General features: G+C 34.0%; 1 protein-coding gene across 1 annotated transcript in view; it reads right to left on the bottom strand.

Annotated features, from left to right (window-relative positions):
• Positions 1–15,953, bottom strand: part of ndst1a (N-deacetylase/N-sulfotransferase (heparan glucosaminyl) 1a) — a 41,912-nt gene extending 25,959 nt beyond the window's left edge. Inside the window, exon 1 of the mRNA XM_073820407.1 lies at positions 15,823–15,953. The gene's annotated coding sequence lies outside the window, so the exon portion shown is untranslated. The remainder of the gene's footprint in view (positions 1–15,822) is intronic.

The raw sequence follows: 15,953 nt of genomic DNA, 5'->3' as shown, positions 1-15,953 counted from the left end.
AAACAACGGCTGTGTGTAGTATATACGGCTCAACGTGAAATCACACACCTGATGGCATTTACCGCTGATTACAGAACCGGCTTTACTGACAAAACGCGCAAGTTATCGACCGATACATATCGTGCATCCCTAATATATATATATATATATATATATATATATATATATAAAATATTATTTTGTCATATTTGTGATTCCTGAATTTATATGAAAACGTTTTGAAGTGCATTTGTTATGTTTGTATAAGAAAATTCGTTAACCTAGCCTACTAAGTTGATTTAAATATTCTTGATAATTTTTTAGAAAAAGTTAAAAGTTAAGAAAAAAGGAATTAGCTTGTAGTCTATATATTTAGGGCTATAGGCTAATATTTTTCTTAACTCTTATTACACTGTAGATTGAAATAAAATAATTCTTGATCATATTTAACGTCGGAGAATCACTGACATAATTTAGAGTACTTCGAAAACGAAAGTATTTAAATCTCTATAAAGGAAAGACAAAATAAATCACAAGAACAATCTGTATTTTTCTTGTAATCAAGAACGTTTCTTTTGACAAAATTACCTAATTAATGCCGAATGATGTTTGACAGTGAATGCGTGTCCACCACATAGCCGCATATAATCGCTGCTGTCAGTAGCAAATATTAAACATGCGGGTCAGGAAGCGGTCGGGTACAATATTTTCTTTTTTTTTTTCTGAGCCAAAACAATAGTGATCAGAGTTGGACTGTTTCAGCTCGGTGGGGGCAGGTTTAAGGTAAGGCGCTCATGTCAATCAACTATCGTGGAAGCGGCCTCTGTTGGTGTACCGTCACACCGACAAGAAGCCGAGAAGGACCTGATTTTAAAAAGGGGATATTACTTTTAAAGAATAATCCTCTGTGTATGTTCCCTTTGTAAACACTGGGTCGGTACTTCTGCAGCGATGGGGAAGAAAACGAGATGGGAGTTTTTTAACATACCCTAACTGTATTGACCGGGATCACACAGACTACACATGTGCATCGCAGAGACGAGATGAGACAAGCATTTAAAGTTAAAAAGTATATAAATGGCCAATTTGTTTTGAAAATAACCGATCGTTTCACTAGATAAGTCCCTTCTTCCTCGGCTGGGATCATTTAGAGCAGGGGTGGGCAAACTTTTTGACTCGAGGGCCACATTAAGTTTTCCACATTAAGTGAGTGGCAGCAAAATTAGTTTATGACAAATGAAGCTTTATTTTGATTTTAAATTCCAAATTGACACTCACTTACTACTGTACTGTAGAAAAAGAAAGCATATCTTTGCAAGATAAAACGACAACTTATTTCCATGCTTTCCCCACAAAATTACAGTGCCGATAACACTGGCATTTGTGCTTTTTGTAGAGCCAGTGATAGTGAAAGGAAACACACTAATGAGTGCAGAAGCCACAGACTGTACATGGAGTTTGATCCCACAGACGGAAGATGGAAGTCAACACGCACACACACAAACCAGCACATCATTCATTTAACACACACACACACACACACACACACACACACACACACACACACACCTACAGTGACTTAAATGGACGATTTGAAGTTAAAGGGACAGTTCATCCAAAAATTCATTAATTACTCACCCTCATGTCATTCCAAACCCACAAGACCTTTGTTCATCTTCGAAATGCAAATTAAGATATTTTTGAGAGCTTTTTGACCCTGCATAGACATTCAAGGCCTAGAAAGGTAGCAAGACCATTGATAAAATAGTAGTTTGGAACATGAGGGTGAGTAGATTTTTGAGTGAACTACGCCTTTAATGGCTGAAGAATAAATTTGAATTGATCTATAATCTAAAAGTAAATCTGTCTCCTTATATATAGACTTATTTGTTCATCAGGTCAATTAATCTGACAGTATTCACCTTTTTGACATTATCAACATAACCTGATAATCAAATAACAAAATTACCGATGGCCTTGTCACTAAAAATGTTATTTTGTTACTTATTAAATACATTTTTTTAAACAGATATCCTTTAATATTTTAGAAGGAATATATTAAATGAAATTATATAATAGATAAACTTAAATGTATATAATCTTTTATCATGACATGCTTGACTTTTTATTTTGTAGCAAAAAAGAAAATTTGTATGCGTACAGAATCTGAGAATCTAAGCAGAAAGCATTACTACTAATGACAGTAAAGACATTTATAATGTTACAGATTATTTGTATTTTTAATAAACGCTTTCTATTAATCTAAAAACCCTGAAATATAATAAGATTTTAATTTCTTAAATCAATTTTCTTGAGCAGCAAATCACCATATTAGAATGATTTCTGAAGGATCATGTGACACTAAAGACTGGAGTAATGATGCTGAAAATTCAGCTTTGTATCATAGAAATAAATTACATTTTATAATATCTTCACATAGAAAACAGTTCTTTTAAATGGTAATACTAAATCATATTTTTCCTATTTTACCTGCATTTTTGATCAAATAAATGTAGCCCTGATGAGCAGATGAGACTTTTTTCTTAAAGTAAAAAAAAACCTAAAGCCCCTCAAACTTTTTCCAAGGCGTACGTCTGCAATAAATAGCAAGGTCTGTCCTATAACGCAGTAATGACCTCAGCACAGACGTGCTGCTTAATATGAGATAATGAGCCCCGCTGAGACGAACGCTGTGCTTAATTACACGTGTTGACTGTACGTGATTGATTTCTCCCTCGTTAAGAACCGAAGTGCTCTTCGTTTGTGCTGTCGAACAGCTTTGTAGCCCCAATTTAGTGTTGAAACTGAATCGCTGAGATGGAAAGTGACCTAATAGTGAAGGACTCTTAAACCATTACTGAGCAAATCTTTCCTAAACACAGCAGTGACGCAGAAACAAAACAAACGACTGCTAGTACATGCTGGTCAAACGAACATGCTGGAGAGAGAGAGAGAGAGAAAAGGTGTTGCAATATCGGTCATCCATTATTTAAATAGATCAATTATACATGAAAGCCTAAAAGAGCAACTAAAAGCCTTCAACCTCTGTCCACTGCAACACTCAGTGTTTCTCTACATTCAAAAGTCAAATGTTTCTCAATAAATGCATCCAAAAGCAAATCCTGAATAGCTTTTACTCTAAATACTTATTAGGGTCATTCCGTGTCAACTCAACCAGAGGTCCACCGGCTTAAATTTTGGATTTTGGCTAATTTTTTGTGAAGAAAGATAATCATATTGTGATTAAAGCCAAAATATTAAATGTAACGCATGTATATTTACTAAGTAATCCCTATTTTGTAGAGGGAGGTGAAAATGGCAATTTTTTTTACCTGAGATTCAGAGCCAAATTACAATGGGGTAAAACTGACTCCAGAAAGATGGTAGCATCATAATGTTATTTTTACACAGAGATTGGTAGCTCTATTAGTAAAATCTGTTGATTTTAGCAATCTTTGTTGCATTATGTGCCAATGGTGACCTTTCAAAAATGGGTTAACAACACTTTTCAAGTTTTTCTCCAAAGTTTACATGCCTGTAACTCAAGAAGTATTAAAGATACCTAAATGCCCTTTTAGATACTGGGTCTTAACAAACTTTCCTTTTGGCAACTTTATTTTAAATGCCCTGTGAGATACGGTTTCAGAGATACTGACATTTCAATATGGCTCTAGGAGTAAATGTTAAAAAGTACACATTTCCAGTGGTTGAAAACCAAATGTGGGTCAGGTTAAAAAAAAATATAACACTCTTGTAAAGGAACACTCCACTTTTTTTGGAAATAGGCTCATTCTCCAACGCCCCCCGAGTTAATAAGTTGAGTTTTACCGTTTTGAAATCCATTTAGCCGTTCTCCTGTTCTGGCGATATCACTTTTAGCATAGCTTAGCATAGATCATTGAATCCAATTAGACCAATAGCATCACGTTCAAATATGACCAACGAGTTTCCATATTTGTCCTATTTAAAACTTGACTCTTCTGTAGTTATATCGTGTACTAAGACCGGCGGAAAATGTAAAGTTCAATTTTCTAGGCTGATAAGATTAGGAACTACACTCCCATTCCGGCGTAATAGTCAAGGAAGTTTGCTGCCGTAATATGGTTGAAGCAGGAGCAGTAATACCACGCAGCACATGTGCAAATGCTAAACTAGCTGGGAACTCATTTCTGATAATACTCCGCCTGCTTCAGCCATATTACGGCAGCAAACTTCTTTGACTATTACGCCGGAATGGAAGTGTAGTTCCTAATCTTATCAGCCTAGAAACTCGCAGCTTTGCATTTCCACCGGTCTTAGTACACGATATAACTACAGAAGAGTCAAGTTTTAAATACAACAAATATGGAAACTCGTTGGTCATTTTTGAACGTGATCCTACTGGTCTAATAGGATTCAATGATCTATGCTAAGCTATGCTAAAAGTGATACCGCCAGAACAGGAGAACGGCTGAATGGATTTCAAAACGGTAAAAATCAACTTATTAACTCGGGGGGAGTTGGAGAATGAGCCTATTTCCAAAAAAAGTGGAGTGTTCCTTTAAAAAGCATTTTCTTTTAAAAAGGAATGTCTGAAGAACAAATCATGTTAAAACTAGAGATGTATCTCGTTTCTTTCTGTCAAGACAACTGCATTTAACATACCTGCCTGAGTGCCATAAATATTCTTTTTGCAAAGTTTGAAACAATTCTATTTTCAATCCTAATTTCAACATTATATCTTCTTCGAACATTGTTCTTTAAATAAAAGAAGTTTATTTGGAAATTTGGATTTCGACCACTGAAAATGGGTAATATTCAACAATCTAGACATGGAGCCTCATTGAGATCTCTAAACTGTTCAATTTCTGGAACTGAATGGTGTAGGGCCTTAAAAAATATTAAGATTCCAAAAGAAAAGTTTATTGAGAACTAGAGTCTAAAATCATATTCCAATACCTTTAAAACTTCTTAAGTCATAGGCACGTGCACTTTGGAAAAAGAATATTTATGGCACTCAGGTATGTTCAACGCAGTTGTCTTGGCAGAGGGAAACGAGATACACCTCTGAAAATATATAAATTTTGATGATTTACACCTGGAGCCATATTGAAATTTCAATATCTCTGGAACCGAATCTCATAAGGCATTAAAAATGAAGATGCCAAAAGAAAAGTTTAAGACCAAATATCTAAAAGGGAATTAAGATATCTTTAGTACTTCAGGCATGCAAACTTTGGAGAAACACTTGAAAAGTGCAGTTTCCCCATATTTGGATGGTCATCATTGGCACATAATGCAACAAAGATTGCTAAAGTCAACTGATTTAACTAATAGCGCTACCAATCTCTGTGTAAAAGGAACATTGTGATGCCGCCATCTTTCTTAAAATCATTTTTAACCCCCTGTAACTTGACTTTAAATCTTGGGTGAAAATTGCCATTTTGACCTTCCTCTACAAAATAGTGGATTACTCAGTAAACATTCATCCATGACATTTAATATTTTTGCCTTTATCACAATACATGTATATCTTTCCTCAGAAAAACATATTAGCAAAATCAAAAATTTGAGCCGGGAAATTTTTTTAAATTTAGTTCATATGACGCAAAATTACTATTGAATTTTTTTTAATGCCAAAAACAACAAAATTACTACAATTTTAACTAAAATTAAAGAAAATAAAACCACAACTAACACGAAAACTCAAGGAGAAGCGGCTGTCCTGGCTGCTCTTTAAAGTACAGCAGATTAAGGGATGTGTGTTACAGGGGCACGTGGGTAATGAGATCGCCTCACACACCGCTGATTTGAGCTGTGCCCTGTGACCTCTCACCTAAATATGAGTTCAGACCTGTGTCTGGATTGGCTGAAAACTGGTAATGGGTCAGATGATGTAACACGATCCTGAAAACGACAGTGTCGGCTGACAGCTCTGAGACCTGGACAACCACACAAGCACTCGCTCACTATCAGTGTCTCATGTGAGAGTGCCCTCACACTGCACTTCATGTTCCCTTTAAGCGTTCAGAGACTAGATGCACAAGCGAAGAGTCGTGATCTTCTGCTGAGCACTAAAGTTCAAGTTGAACCTCTGACCTGAGTGACCTCTGACCTGTTGGGTTTGAATTTCGCTGCATACAGCGGTAGTGTGGCTGACTAAACAACACCAGTGATGAATCATTACAGTAATTGATAGTAATAAGTAGGGGTGCAATGGACCGCAGTTAAACCGCAATCTGTATGGACCAGGCCCTATGGTTCACATGAGAAATCAAATTTGCCTTTGTCTTTTGGCATATAGAGGTGTATCTTAATAAATTAGAATGTCGTGGAAAAGTTCATTTATTTCAGTAATTCAACTCAAATTGTGAAAATCGTGTATTAAATAAATTCAATGCACACAGACTGAAGTAGTTTAAGTCTTTGGTTTTTTTTTAATTGTGGTGATTTGGTTCACATTTAACAAAAACCCACCAATTCAATATCTCAACAAAATAGAATACTTCATAAGACCAATAAAAATATTTTTAGTGAATTGTTGGCCTTCTGGAAAGTATGTACATTTACTGCATATGTACTTGGTAGGGGCTCCTCTTGGTTTAATTACTGCCTCAATTCGGCGTGGCATGGAGGTGATCACTCTGTGGCACTGTTGAGGTGGTATGGAAGCCCAGGTTTCTTTGACAGTGGCCTTCAGCTCATCTGCATTTTTGGTCTCTTGTTTTTCATTTTTCTCTTGACAGTACCTCATAGATTCTCTATGGGGTTCAGGTCTGGTGAGTTTGCTGGCCAGTCAAGCACACCAACACCATGGTCATTTAACCAACTTTTGGTGTTTTTGGCAGTGTGGGCAGGTGCCAAATCCTGCTGAAAAATAAAATCAGCATCTTTAAAAAGCTGGTCAGCAGAAGGAAGCATGAAGTGCTCTAAAATTTCTTGGTAAACGGGTGCAGTGACTTTGGTTGTCAAAAAACACAGTGGACCAACACTTGCAGATGACATTGCACCCCAAATCATCACAGACTGTGGAAACTTAACACTGGACTTCAAGCAACTTGGGCTATGAGCTTCTGCACCCTTCCTCCGGATTCTAGGACCTTGGTTTGTTTCCAAATGAAATATAAAACTCGCTCTCATCTGAAAAGAGGACTTTGGACCACTGGGCAACAGTCCATTTCTTCTTCTCCTCAGCCCAGGCAAGACGCCTCTGATGTTGTCTGTGGTTCAGGAGTGGCTTAACAAGAGGAATACGACAACTGTAGCCAAATTCCTTGACTCATCTGTGTGTGGTGGATCTTGATGCCTTGACCCCAGCCTCAGTCCGTTCCTTGTGAAGTTCACCTAAATTCTTGAATCGATTTTGCTTGACGTTTTGCTTGCGTTTCTCTCGGTTGGTTGTGCATCTTTTTCTTCCACACTTTTTCCTTCCACTCCACTTTCTGTTAACATGCTTGGATACAGCACTCTGTGAAGAGCCAGCTTCTTTGGCAGTGAATGTTTGTAACTTACCCTCCTTGTGAAGGGTGTCAATGATTGTCTTCCCCATGACTGTGTAGCCTAGTGAACCAAACTGATATGCTGCGTCCCAATTCGCCTACTTATACTATGCCCTAAAAGTATGTACTCTTTTTGTGAAGAAAAAGTACATACTTTTGAGTATGTAGCAGAATAGTAGGCAAGCTTTGGGACATACTACTTCGTCTTTAACGGACGCTCTGTTGCTTAGTTACCTGAATCCTGTCACTGTTTAAACCATAGACATATATAAATACTTATATATATATGTCTATGGTTTAAACTGCCCTGTCAGTCAACATCATCTACATTTCATTTAATTTGATTTCCTACCGTATTAGAGAGAAATGAAGAGGCACTTTCTTTTACGAGTCTTTCATGCAGAGAACTCTGCTCTTGTTTGCACAATGATGCATTTAAAAGTTAATGACCAAACCTACCATTATAAAAGTTCATAATGTTGCTGCACATGAAATATACCGTAAAAACCATTAAATACATAGTTTTTATTAGGTTACACATTGATTATTTATAACTTAAACCCTTTCTCTACCTGTCCATTGGTCGCGCATATCCACCATGTTTGTAGTTTTTTTTTTTACACTTTTTATGCGTGTTTGTAGTTCTAATCGAATCCTCGTTCACCGCGCAATGTGTTGTGGGCAATATTAGCCGAGAGTGTGCATTGATCCGCACTTCGAATTCTGAAATTAAGTAGTAGACCATCCGGGAAACTTTGGAATACTTTTTTAAACATACTACGATTTGGGACATACTAATTCTATTTTCGAATACTATTTAGGACGGATAGTATGCGAATTGGGACGCAGCAATAGACTATTTTGAAGGTTTAGGAAACCTTTGCAGGTGTTTTGAGTTGATTAGCTGATTGGCATGTCACCATATTCTAATTTGCTGTAAGAGGTGTTTGTACCATTAAAACATCCTGCAAGTGTAATATCCTCATTATAAACCAAGCATTTTTTAAGCAAGCTCCAAAAACAGGTTGTTTAGATCCGAGGTGTAAGGTGATGTCACCTGGGCACAAACATTTGCATAAACCCCGCCTCCAGAGCAAGGCATCAACGAACAGTCATGTCTCACCATAGGATTGATTGCGCTGAATGCGACTGTCATGTCGCACCAAAAGCAAAAAGAAATTACAATCACTGCCGCTATCTTGTCTACATTGGATACAGTAATAATAATAATAATTATTATTATTATTATTATTATCATCATCATTACTACTTCTACTACTAGTACTATGATTAAAATAAATAAAAAACATTAGTATTGTAATTTTACAATTAAAAACAATCCAATTGTGATTTTTCTGATAATTGTGATTTTAAAGAAATTAAAAAAAACTTATTTTGTCACAAAACTATTGTTTGCTTTTACTATAGTAATATTTGTAAAATAAATTCTAAATTGTAATATACATTTTGTAATATTTAATTTAGTATTAATAAGCTATTGTTTTTATTATTAGTATCACTATCTTCAATAACAACAACAACAATAAATAAAACACTACTACTACTACTATACTACTACAACTACTAATTATTATTATTTTATGTAATTAATTATATATAAATCACAATTTTGGGGTATATCTAGAGCTTTTTTCAATTATTTTATTTTATTTACATTTTTTATCATAATGACCATCATGGGCGACATTAGGGGGGGGCATGTGGTTAGTCATGGAATCCTCGACAGCCCCGCTGCAACTGCTTTAGCCAAGCTTAGGCTCGGTTGTACTTGGGAACTAGACGGTGCTATATAACCCTCAAACGAAAGCAAAGCAATTGAAGATCTGGCAAACTATCCAACGTGTTTTTGCAACGTTGAGCAATGTAGCCAATCACAGACATATCTGTTGTTTCCGAACAATTAGAAACACTTGTCAGAATTCACTCACTGCTGAAAGCGCCTGATCGGTTTTTATTAAGTGCCGTTTTGTGCGCTCGTGAATCATCTTATGAGTGTAGACGCAATGTAAATAAAATATTAATTGTGTAGTTTAGAGAGCTTTATTAATTATAATGGAATTTTGTGAGATCTCTATGAACTTTTAGTGATAATAAGGGGAGCGTGCTTTGCACTTTCCAGGCTATAATCCATTTAGAATTTGTATGAAACTTTCGTTTTTCGGCACATGCAAGCTGATATGTTTTGGGAGTGACATTTGCATATTTACGCTGGGTTTATTCTCGAAATAACGGTGAAGCAATAGACGGGATAAAAATATATTTTCCCCTTCTCCCAAAACAACTTACTGTTTCAGCTATAAAATAGTTCAGTTTTGTATGTAATGGCAAAATGTTTATATTTAGTTTCGTTTTTTATTTAGCTAATTTAGAAAAACGCTTGGAGCATTTTTTATTCGTTAAATATATATATATATATTTACCGAACAGCGCCCAGCGGAAGACTGATCATAGTCTGTTTGATCAGTTTGCCTTCTCAAATCATCACGACTTGCCTAAAATGAAATCTATAGATATAAAACAGTTCAAGTATAAAACAATGGTAGTTTAAACGTTACAGATAAATGTGCGCTATATGCGCATAGTTTGTACAGAAAGTGGAAGCTAAAGCTTGCAGGACATCGAGGCACCAATAACAAGAAAACAACAGATTGATAGATGAAGATGTAATCCGTAAAGATGAATTTCTCTCTAAAGGCGCGTCCAAAAAGGAGATTGCGAGTCAGGATCTTTGCGACACTGACTCAGAATACACAAATTAATTAATAAATAATTCATTTATGTCCTTACTCTTTCCTCGACACATTCATTGTTATTTATTTTTGCCGGTGCTTGGGGCGAGTTTTAGCCTATTGTGTGCGCTTGAACGCGGATTCAGCTGTGCTAAAGCACACTAAATGGTGTCTGAGTCGGTCTCAAAAGTGAAAGCGAAAGTGAAGTTTCGTGTTGTTTCCACCAGCACGGCATTTTTTTTCTTCACCATAATTGATGGATGTCTAAATTATGAAAATAAGGAGAAGCCTAAAACAGGCCCGATGCCGGCCGGGGTCTGAACTATGACGTGAAAATTGGCCCGAAGTCGTAGCCCTGGGGTGTAAAAAAAAAGTCAGGGCCCATCGGCCCGGGCTGAAGTGCAGCGCTTTAATTGACTGCTTTGATGTGCTGCAATACCGTAGGGCACTGTTTTAATGCTTACATCTGATTTTTTTTTTCTTGCCCCCCCTGACTCAAGAGTCAAATGTCGCCCATGATGACCATTTTCAATTATTAAAAAAAGTTACTAATTAATAAATGTAAAAAGGAAATTTGCCTTTTTCCTCCAAATTGTGCAACCCCAAATATTGTTGGCTTTAAAAATAGTAAGCAGTGTACAATACATACTGTTTAGTTTAGTTTAATTAGTAATTAGCAATCGCCAAAATATCTTATCAAGCTATTCTGAGTGGTATTTAAAGGCAAAAGCCTTTAACAAAGTTATTTAAAATTATTTTCAAAAGAATAAGGCACCAATAACAAGAAAACAACAGATTGATAGCGACGCCGCTGGGAATCCATCAGAGGGAAAGAGAGACATCAGCCGCCCGTGCGTAAGCGAGTGTGTAACGTCCTGCTCAACACACACTGCCCTCACATATCCCACAACGCACTGCATGATGAATGAGTGCCACACGAGCGGCTGTCCTCCAACACATCTCCCATGATCCTCTCTGCTTCACTTCCTCTCTCTCCACCTGCCCGACAGAGTGATTAATGTCTGTTCTGCGCTGCTCGACACAAAGACACATTACACAGACCCCCGCTCACTGTCCTGTCGTCTTTCCCACTACTAAGCTCTAGCAACACTCCCCAATTAAGACCGATTCAAATCATTTAAGTTTATAAGTCTTGTTTTCAGAGAAATTGATCAAAATGAAGTGAGTTTATGCTTAAAACAACAACAAATATCTGACAGCATTTCACTTTTTGAAGTTTATTGTTTCTGAGCCTATATTTCGAAGCATAAATGCATTTCATTTTGATGCCTTTTTCAAAAATGGTTCGTGGCTCCTTCTGTTCACCTTCAGGGCAAATGATTTGAGTAATGACATCATTCAATATCAGACCCTGCTGAACAGATGAAGATTTCAGAGTCAAATTACCCACAATCCATCACTCTCTGCCAAACGACAGCTGCCAACCTGCCTCTCCTCAGGACAGAATAAATAAAGGTTTGTGGTTTGGTGACGAACGCCAGTGTTTGTGTTTTGGTAGAGACGGTATCTCATTATACAGCAGTGATATTAGGTGTTATATTAAGTAGCTCACCGTCTGTCAGGACCATTATGACCCTGAGACTCTGAGTTACTGAATAGCAAAATGTTGACATGGATTCACAGATAGAGCAGACCTGAAGAAAGTGTTTTAGTAATAAACACAGAGATGTGTTTGTTTCATGGGTCACTTTATTGAAAAAGAGGTAAAACAATGTTGATTTATCATGTTTTTCAAGTCCGGAAATTGTGTGACTGAATAAAAATTTAGCCTAATTTGCACAATGAAGTCAGTTTATTGAGTTTTTGTGTGTATTTTAATAAACAAAAGTAGGACTGGATGACTTGGGAATAAATCATTCATTATTTTTCTGATAACTGTGATAACTGCTATAAAAAACAACAACTGATAATAAAAATAACTATTATTATTATTACTAATATTTCAACTACTACAATAAAAAAATAAAACTTAATTCAAAAAGACTGTAATACTGCACTGTAAAAAAAATAGAATATATAATAATAATCATCATCATCTTTATTATTATTATTACTCAAATAAAAATGTACAAAATTACTAAATAAAACCAAAATAATACATTGCTTTTACTATTGTAATATTTTACTGTAAAATAAAGTATATTATTTAAAACAACAATAACAATAATAACAATAATAATAATAATAAAATATATAAATTATTAAAATAATAAGAAATAGTTTTTACTAATGTAATATTGCACTGTAAAATAAAAAAAACTTTATTTAAATTGTATTATTATTATTATTATTATTATTATTATTACTACTACTATAAAAAGAAAAAAAATAATACCACATAAAACCAAAATAAAAAAACTACCTTTATTATTGCAACGTTCCACTGTAAAATAAAAAAATCCATTATTTAAAATAATAATAATAATAATAATAGTATTACTAAAATAAAAATGTAAAAAATGACCACATTAAACAAAAATAAGAAACTGCTTTTATTGTAATATGTCACTGTAAAAAAATATATTATTAAAAAATGCAATAATAATAATAATAATAAATTATTATTATTACTACTATTATTATCATTATTATTATTATTAAAAATATAAAATATATACAAATAAAAACAAAATTAGAATTTACTTAATATTAATACATAATACACAATATTTCAGTGTAAAACTAATTTTTTAATATAACTTATTATAAAATAATAAGTATAATTAATAAATTAAAAAATAAATAATAAATAGCTTTTTCTCTTGTAATTTCACTGTAAAAAAAATCTAGTACTCAATAATAAAGATACATAAATTATTAAAAAGAAAATAAGAAATAGTTTTTACTATTGCACTAGTACAATCTATTTAAAATAATAATAATAATATTTTTTATTATTATTACTATTATTACTACTACTTCTACTACTACTAAAATAAAAATGTAATTACTAATTAAAATCAAACTAAGAAATTGCTTTTATTATTGTAATATTTCACCATAAAATCAATTATAATATTATTATTATTTACTACTACTACTACAAATTACTAAATAAAAACAAAAGAAGTTGTTGTAAAAAAATCTAGTATTTAAAATAATAATAATAATAATAAATATATACAATTATTAAAAAGAAAATAAGAAATAGTTTTTACTATTGTAATACTGCAGTATTATTATTATTATTATTATTACTACTACTAAAATAAAAATGTAATAAATAAAATAAGAAGAAATTGCTTTTATTATTGTAATGTTTCACTGTAAAAAAATATATTTTTAAAAATAATGCAATAACAATAACAATTATTATTATTATGATTATTATTATTATTATTACTACTACTACAATTAAAATATACAAATTACTAAATAAAAGGATTTTACATTGTATTATTTCACTGTAAAATAAATCTAGTGTTAAAAACAACACATAATTAATTTACATAATAAATTACATAACCAGTGTAAATATACAGCCTCCAATTCTTAATCTAATGATTTCAGGTTTATTTCAATTAGTCTTGCAGCCCTGCAGGAAAGTATCTGATTCAGACTGAATCTTTCTGACTCTTATACTGCTGCAAACACAATCAATCAATCAACTAGAGCCTAATCAATCAGCACTTAAAGAGACAAATCAACCAATAAACTCTTCACTGCGGCTCTAAAGACCCGGAAAACACACAACAGGCTTCCGTTTGGCTAAAAATAAACTTTACGCACACGACAGCTGTCAAGTGGATGGAGTTCACAGGTCATGTGCAAAACACACACATACAAAAACACATTAAAGCAGATACTCACGTAATGGTTTTTAATCTAATCAGTCAAACAGCTTTGCAAAAACTGGTGTCTGACACTGCTTTTGTATAATTTATTTATTTATTTTACTGTAATCTTACGCACAATGTCTGTGAAAAATAAAGAGACTACACTCTTTAAAATAAAGGTGCTTTAAAAGGTTCTTTGCAGCGATGCCATAGAAGAACCATTTTTTGGTTCCACAAAGAACCATTCAGTCAAAGGTTCTTTAAGGAACCATTTCTTACCTTTACCTTACCATTACCTTTTCATAATCTGAAGAACCATTTTTTGCCACAAGGAACCTTTTGTGAAACAGAACCTTTTGGTTCTTTATGGAACCATTTAAACAAAAAAGGTTCTTCTATGGCATCGTGAAGCACCTTTATTTTTAAGAGTGTAGAAGTCAAACACTTCTCATTCAGTTTTAAGTCCCATCTATATCCAAGTTTAGATACATTTCATTTAATGTATGTTTCTCATGATCTTGAAAATCCTGTGATCTAAAGGCTTCTGCTTAAATGCTTCAAATGAAAAGCTGTAGACATAAAAAAATGTGCATCTACAATGCTCTTCATGTATGAAACACACATTTACACACATTTAGTTCAGTGCATCAATCCCATAGCTCCTTTACTAATAATAGTAACAATAATGCACAAAATAAAAAAGCACACTTATTGGTACATTTGAGTAATGAAAAAATAAAACTCTTTATATCGTAGAGTCATAGAAAAAAAAACATCATAAAAATTAGGGTATGATCATAAAAATGTCTCTTTTTTATTTTATTTACGACTTCCCTTAATAGTCTATTTCACATCAAATGTTTATATGTGTGACTGAGACTCAGGGTGCAAAAAAAAAAAAAATATTAAGAAAAATCGCTTTTGAAGTTGTCCAAAAGAAGTTATCAGCAATGAATATAACTAATAAAAAATTCAGTTTTGATATATTTATGGTATGAAATTCACAAAATACCTTCATGGAACAAGATCTTTACTTAATATCCTAATAATTTTAGGCATAAAAGAAAAGTCGATAATTTTGGCTATTGCTACAAATAGCCTATACTTGTGTTATTTAAGACTGGTTTTGTGGTCCAGCCTCACATTTATTCTACAAAATAAAATAACTGAATTTACACAAAAGACCCCATTCAAAAGTTTACACAAACATTCACCTCCTGAGAAACATGGTCTTATTGGTCTTTTTGAATTATTTACAGATTTTACTAAAAGTTTGTAAACTTAGGACTCTCCTTAGCTTTGAAAGCAAGATCTGAGAAAAATAAATCAGAACATACATGACTGCCATGTGACTTCATCTGAAATCAGGTTAAAGCAATTTACCCATCATGTGATACTTTATTCCATCAGAAGAACAGTTTAAAGCCATTCAAAGTAGGCAACATGAATACTGAAAGATTCACAGTACGGTAATTAAATGCACTGTAGTTATACATATATGATTCACCTCAGGTGACTGCATCTGCCATATATTTTCACATAAAGTGCACTAAAGTTTAACAAATACTTAATAAAATCTGAGGGGAACTGGCTTCACGTTCCCACTATAAATCACCAAAACATTAGCTAAATTCAAAGACAATGTGCAAAAACACAACAAAACAAAAATCGTTCAGAACATCCTAAACACTGATTCAAGCAACAACAGGTGTAATGGCTTTTTGACACTTATTGGTACTGTGTCAGAAATAAATACGAACTCAAGGCTGTTGTTGTTTAGTGTTTAGTGTTGTGTACAAGCAGCGGATCTGCACTTACCTGATTCACCGCAGAACCGGGCTGAGCGTGTCAAGACGCGCGTCGGTCTGTCCGGTTGCGTTCCCTGCGTCACTCCTTCACCGCTGTACCGGAGAACTGCCCATCCTGTAATGCCGTTCCGACTGTTTTGC

This window comes from Garra rufa, chromosome 16 (genome assembly GCF_049309525.1).
Source record: "Garra rufa chromosome 16, GarRuf1.0, whole genome shotgun sequence".
NCBI classification, from domain to species: Eukaryota; Metazoa; Chordata; class Actinopteri; order Cypriniformes; family Cyprinidae; genus Garra; species Garra rufa.
The sequence above is the reverse complement of the archived record's forward strand: the minus strand, read 5'-3'. Positions and strand labels throughout refer to the sequence as shown.